Genomic DNA, 6,554 nt, shown 5'->3' with positions numbered 1-6,554 from the left:
TACCTCCCAGAGCTGGGAGAAGTCGCTCAGAGGACCACAGAGAAAGGACAGAGAAGAAAGAGATGGGGCAGGCTTAGAGTGAGGATTTGTATCTGGGAGGTGGGGATTGTGGGGTGGCTGTGGCCAGTTTGGCAAAAGATTTGAGATGGGGTTGAAAATGAGTAACTACATGGGGGCTGGAGATACCCCCAACTTTCCAGAGGAGAGCCTGGGTGAGAGGGGAGGTTGTCAGAGGGGAGCAGGTTGCCTAATGCCTTTTGTGGAAGGGTCCAGGAGCCTGGGTTAGTCCTGCTTTTATTGAAGAGGTAGAATGGGCAACATTACTTTTTGAACCTCAGATTCTGTATCCATAAAGTGGGGGTAACAGACATATCTCACAGGGTTGTTGTGAAGATCAAATGAGTTAATGGATAAGAAAGGGTTGTGTAAAATGTAAAGTGTGATGCAAATGTGAGTTTCTATTGTGAATAAGATTTTGCTCGTTGGTGAAGGCTGGGCTGGTGCATTCTATTCATTTGGTCTTGGGGTCCCGAGGTCCACTGTGAGCTACAAGTGAGGGTGGGATGCCCAGCAAGACCCCACAGGTGATACCCAGCAGAAGGGGAGGTGGGAGAATGAACCTACCCCCAGCGCCTGTGCCCAGCCCCTCGCCTGGCCCTTAGTGTACTCAACAAATGCTTGTTGAGTGAATTGATAAATGGTGTTTTGGAGGAGACATGGACAGAAATGAGTAAGGGCAATGGCATGTGAGACATTTTAGTGGGAGAAATTAGAGACAGGGTGGCTTAAGGAAAACAGCACAAGTTTGAGAGCCAGATGACCTGGGTTCAAAGATTCAGTTTCTTCATCTGTAAATGGGGATAATAACAGTCGCAGGCAGTTGCTATGAGGATTAAGTGAGATCATGTGTATGAGGAGGCTGGCCTTTTATAGGCACCCAGTAAATGGTAGTGGCGATGATTACTATGATTAAGATGGGAGGGTGCTTTCTACCTCCTAGCAGAGACTATTCAGAGGCTTCCGGCCCTTCACCGGCCCATAAGGCGGGGTGGTCTGGCTCTTCCTCTCCACCTGCTCCAGAGTCTGCATGGGTCTGGTTGTCCAGGTGGTTTGCCTGGGGGGCACAACGAGTGGGGAGCATGACCTCCCCCCATAGGAACCCGAGCTCCAGACCTTGCTTCAGAAAAAGACTTATGGTTTGGGGAGTCTAGCCCAGGCCACTAAACAGACCACCTGCAAAAAAAAAAAAAAGGGCAAAAATTTCAAGGGGGGCTGAATGAAAAGAAGAGCCCTTTGGAAGAGGAGGTGATGGGAGATCTTGCTTCCACACCAACCAACAGACAGCGATCCCTGAAGCATCTTCCTAGGCTGCTTTCAAAGGCTCTAACTTGCAGTAGTGTGTTTGCGGGGAAGGGAGTTATTAGCATCTGATTCCGCTGAACCCTACTATCCCAGCTCTCCTCCCCGCGATTTCCCCACTTCCTCAGTGGTACCTTTCTTCCTGCCACCCAGCCCACCCCCTTCCTTGTTCCTGTCCTCTCCCTCCCCCTCAGCCTCCATTCAGTTGTTCATCAAATCCTGTTGTTATTTCCCTCCTTCCTCCCTCCCTCCCTTCCTTCCTTCTTGTCCTTCTGTCCTGTCCATTGCCTCCATGCCTCCACCCACCCCGTCCCATCACCTCCATCTTCAAGTCTTATCTCACACCTGGACTATTGCAAAATTGATTTGCTGGTCTCCAGCCATGCCCCTTCAACCCAGCCTAAACTCCCTGCTCCGAAACCTCTATCTCCCTCATTTCCAGGAGGATGAGACCCAAACTCCTTATTTTGGCATTTTTGTTTTTTTATCCTCTGGCCTTGTATTGGTGGATTCGGGAAATCTGTTGGCCGGGTCCCTCCACACCATCCGGGCTGGTCTGTTCTGCACCCGCCAAACAAGCCTGGGTGTCTGTTCCCACTTTCCTCCTTACCTGAGGTGCCCTGACTCGTTTCTGCCTTTCTAGACTTGCCCATCCTTAAGACCTGTTGAAGTTCCTCCTCCTTCCCTCTCCTTCCTCTCCAACACTTTTCCCTCCTCCTTCTTGCCTATGAAGCCTTTCCTGACCACCTTGAAGAAACCCTGAAGGATTTCTCTTTCTCCCAGGATCTCCACGTGCACCCCTCCAGCCTGTACACTAGTGTTGGCTTTGGCCATTTTTCCTTTGGGAGGAAAGCGGCAGGGGTGGCGGAAGTCCTTCAGAGAGCAACAGGTAGGTGACTCAGGACCAGTCCTGCCCCTCTGGGCAGGCTCACAGACAGATGGGGCGCCAGATGCTAGGGAGTCCCCTCTGACACAGGCTCATAGAGGAAAAGCCTCCTCTGCGTTACTGGAATAACAAATCTGTCTCTTTCCCATGCCCTCTGCCCATCCAAGAAATAGGATGCTGAAGGGGAGAAGGCTCTGGGAGCTTTCATAATTCTGAGTTTGCGTAAAGAGGAGAACCCAGCAGCCAGTCAGAGTCAGAAAGCTTTGTGTAGAAGAGAACTTGAGGACCACATTCATCCAATTGTCTCATTTTGCAGATAAAGAAACTGCACTTGGTTCCAACTCTGATGTTCCTATTGGAAGGGGTTTCAGAACTTCCAGGGACAAAGCTGATCCCAGGACAATGTTTTCCCCTGAGTGGCACCCAGAATGCCCCTTTCTAACCACCGTGGCGACCTTGCCACCCCAGCTGATGAGACAGGACCTCTGAGTTCTGTTACTCCTCTTGAGGGCTCTGGTTCCCTCCTGGCCTTGGTTTCCCAGGACTATGATGGCCAGAGTTGCAAATCTGCAGCCACAGGAACTGCCCCAGCTCCTGGTGAGGAGGTGCCCTCAACGTACTTCCTAATTCCAAGAAAGGGGTTGAGGTGGGGTGGGACGTAGAAGGCAAGGTTACTTCATCCCCAGCCAGCCCTTCAAGTGAGGACAAGAGGTGGAGGGAAGAGGGATGGGAGTGGCGGAAAAGGGTGAGTGGCATGGTGGGGAGGAGGGGTCTCAGAGAACTAGCAGGGACGGGGGTTCCAGGGAATCCTCAGAAAGGGTGTCTCACAATGCTAGGTTAGGGGCGGGAAAGTGGAAGAGGGAGCAAGAAAGAGAGCCAGGTATAGGGAACATAACAATCTGATCCCCAGTTAAACAAACAAACAGCCCTGCTAGGTGATGTCAGCATCGCTGGAAAAAAAAGTCAAGTGCCCTATTGCCAGAGGTGTGTATCTACGAGCCCTGCCCCCACCATCCCTCCACAGCCTCCCATCCCCCCACCGGGCCAGGGATAAATAGCAGGTGCTATGTGATAATACTGAGAAACAAAAGGGTGACCCTGCCCCTCCTCCACTGTGCAGGGAAGGGGGGCAGGTCCCAAAGAGCTGGAGGGACTTAGAGGAGGGGCTGTGAGGTTTAAGGGGAGTAGGGGGTGAGCCGGGGAGAGCAGAGGGCAGGAGATGTGGGTGCATGGACCATTCCTATGCCCTGGCAGGAGAGTGGGTCAAATCTGGAGCAGAGGGGATGCAGGGGTCCTGTGAGGTGGAGGAGCTGGGAGAGGGGAAGCAAAGAGAAAATAGACCCTGTGTGGGGAGGGGGACACAGGCTGGAGCAGATCCCCTCCTGGGTTTCTCCAGGATTTCTCCTCCAATGAGCTCATGCCAAAGAAACCCCTGGTACCTCCTCCCAGTCACATTTCTGACCAGGTCTCTGTCAACACCATCCAAATATTGTAGGCAGAGATGGGCTGCGGCAGAGATGGGCTCAGGCAGAGACAGTGCCAGAGTGGATGCACCGAAAGGCTCGGAACGGCACCTGGCTGTGGGAAGCATGCAATAAACTCCGACTATTATCATTACTGCCATGATTCCAGAGGAGCCTCTTTCCTGCTCTGCCATCTCTAGTGGGCACTCTGCCTTTTCTTGGCTTTCCCTTTTCCATCTGCCCCTGTACCCGCTGCCCCATGACTTAACTCCTCCAAAATTTCCCAGGACTTGATGAGAGGAACAGCAGAAAATCTTGTCAGAAAAGGGTAGAACATCGGGGGAGCAGGACGATGAGGGGCCTATTTGTGGGTTTTGGTCGGATCTGGAGGCGATGCTGTCACTGTGGCCCAGGCTGACTTCCTCCCTCAGTCCTGCATGTCGGGGAGGGGGTTTTTGACGCACGTGTGCCAGGTACAGGAACAGCCCCGGCTTGGCCAACCCACCCTGGCGTCCTTATCACTGGTTCCTAGCCAGCTGGTTGCTGTGTTCTGGGAAGAGGAAAAGTCACCTTGAGGTTTCCCCTTTGCTCTAGCTGCTGGTTGCCTCCCTGCCTCATCCAGGGTGGGGGCCACAGGGGGCCACAGGGCAAGAGCAGCCTCTGAGTGACCCAGGTGTGAATGTGAGGGGGACAGACAAACTGGCTGGGGTCTCAGTGGGAGACCACATCCCTGGCAGGAGGAGGAAGGATGTAGAGGCCTCTGCACCCCTCAGGCTTTTTTTTTTTTTTGGAGACGCAATCTCCCTTTGTCACCCAGACTGGAGTGCAGTGGCACGATCTTGGCTCACCGCAACCTTTGCCTTCTGGGTTCAAGCGATTTCCTGCTTCAGCCTTTCTGGGAGCTGGGATTACAGGTGTGTACCATGACACCTAGCTAATTTTTTTTTTTTTTTTTTTTTTTTTTTTTGTATTTTTAGTAGAGACAGGGTTTCGCCATGTTGGCCAGGCTGGTCTCGAACTCCTGACCTCAAGAGATCTGCCCTCTTCGGCCTCCCAAAGTGCTGAGATTACAGGCTGAGCCACTGCACCCAGTCCCCCAAGGCATTTTTAAACACTCCTTTTCCTTCTACTGTCCCTGTGTTTCCAGGGCAAATCTCTCCCCGCTCCTCACCCAGCCTAATTTCCTTCTCAGTGTAGGGGAGGATGAGATGTCCCTAAGGTGTCATAGAGACCGCATCCCGTGTAGAGTAGAGATTCACTGATACTAACCCCTAAATCCCCACTCTTTATCTCCAGGCGGACTCTCCCTCCCTCTGCACTTTCCCTGCTAGGGATGGGTGCTGGGCTGAGGAAATAGGCTTCAGAAAGAGGGATCAAGGCTAGACTTTGAGAATCACTTCCTAACAGTAAGACTGACAAGGTCATGGGCTCCCTGGAATGGGCACTTGAGGTTAAATTCCTAGAAGTCTTTAAGGAGACTGGGGCTGCTTTCACTTGGAAGCAGGGCCTGGGCAAGGAGACCAGGGAAAGGCCCAGCTGCTCTGGTCCCAGAAATCCAGGCGAAAGCCCGGAGAGGCATCCAGTAAAGATCAACTCCCCTTGAAGGGGTGACTCTGCCCCTTCCATCTTCCAAGTAGTGACCCCGCAGCCCGAAAATCTTGGTCAGTGTTGAGCTGGTCCTCAATTCCCCCAGCCAGTTCATGGGGGTCAGAGTCTGGCTGTTTAGTACGGTTTAAGAGGCACTCTTGAATACTGGGTATATGCCAATCTCCGGAAGATTCTGGGCATTAAAAGATAAAGAGGCGTCCGTCTCTGCTCCAGGGTTTATACGAATGAGACTCAGAGTGGGTGGCTAGCTCTGGAAAGTGCCTGGGAAGGCCATGCTTGCAGTGGAGGTGCTGCTGGGCCATGCTGGTCTCCATGTGGCCCATGCAGGGTCTTGCCGGGTTCTGAATGCCAGGGCCAGGATGAGGGAGGTGGGGGAGGACCGTGGGGCTCCGAGAGAGGGTAATCTGCATGAGTGAAGTCACTCAGGGGGAAAGTCCTCTCTCAGTCTGCCCACTTGGGGGGCTGTGTCACTCCAAGGTCTTCTTTTGGTGCTCAGACCCTTGAGGTCAAGTGTAAGGGGCAGTTGATGCTGGAATAATCAAAGCTTTGCTAGGTCTCAGCTGGGGACCCTCTGGGCTAGTTTTGAGGAATGAGGGCACTGCCTGAGAGTGGCTTGGAACCCCTTGGAGCTGCAGTATGAGGGGTTTGGAGGCTGAGAGCCTGGGGAGCTGCCGGCCCATCCACCGTCCTGGCCCAAGCCCTTCTGTGTTGAAGCATTCACCAGGGAGTCGGGCATCCCAGGTCCAGCTACCACCCACCCACCTGCCTGATGGAGCTGGTCCCTTGCTCACCCTCTCCCACTCCTCGGTTTCCTCCCCCTCCACCTCTTCCAACTTCTCAGGACTCATGGAGATACATGGGATTCTGTGTAGTCCATGCTAAGTTCCCTGAGCTGGTGGAGAAGTAAATGAGTGAAGGATGATGTCTAGGGGGTAGAAGGAGGGGAGACAGCCGTACAGAGTAGGCTGGTGAGTCAAGCATTAAGAGCTTTTGCCTCCAAGACTTGAAAAGAAAGGGAGAGGAGCAGTCCACAGCTTCAAAGGCTGGTGCAGAGGAAGGTCTAACATTTTCGTTTCCCTAGGAGGCCTTGCCTCGCTCTGTTTTGGGGTCTGGCGGCCTCCTCCACCACACCTTCACCCTACTTGCTCCCTCAGCCAAGCCCAGCCTTGCAACCCAGGTCCTTACATGGACCTGAAGACCCAAAGGGCGTCTCAGAGGGGAAGGGCTGGGAGGCTGCT

Source organism: Macaca thibetana, chromosome 1 (genome assembly GCF_024542745.1).
Source record: "Macaca thibetana thibetana isolate TM-01 chromosome 1, ASM2454274v1, whole genome shotgun sequence".
NCBI classification, from domain to species: Eukaryota; Metazoa; Chordata; class Mammalia; order Primates; family Cercopithecidae; genus Macaca; species Macaca thibetana.
Note: the sequence above shows the minus strand (reverse complement) of the source record.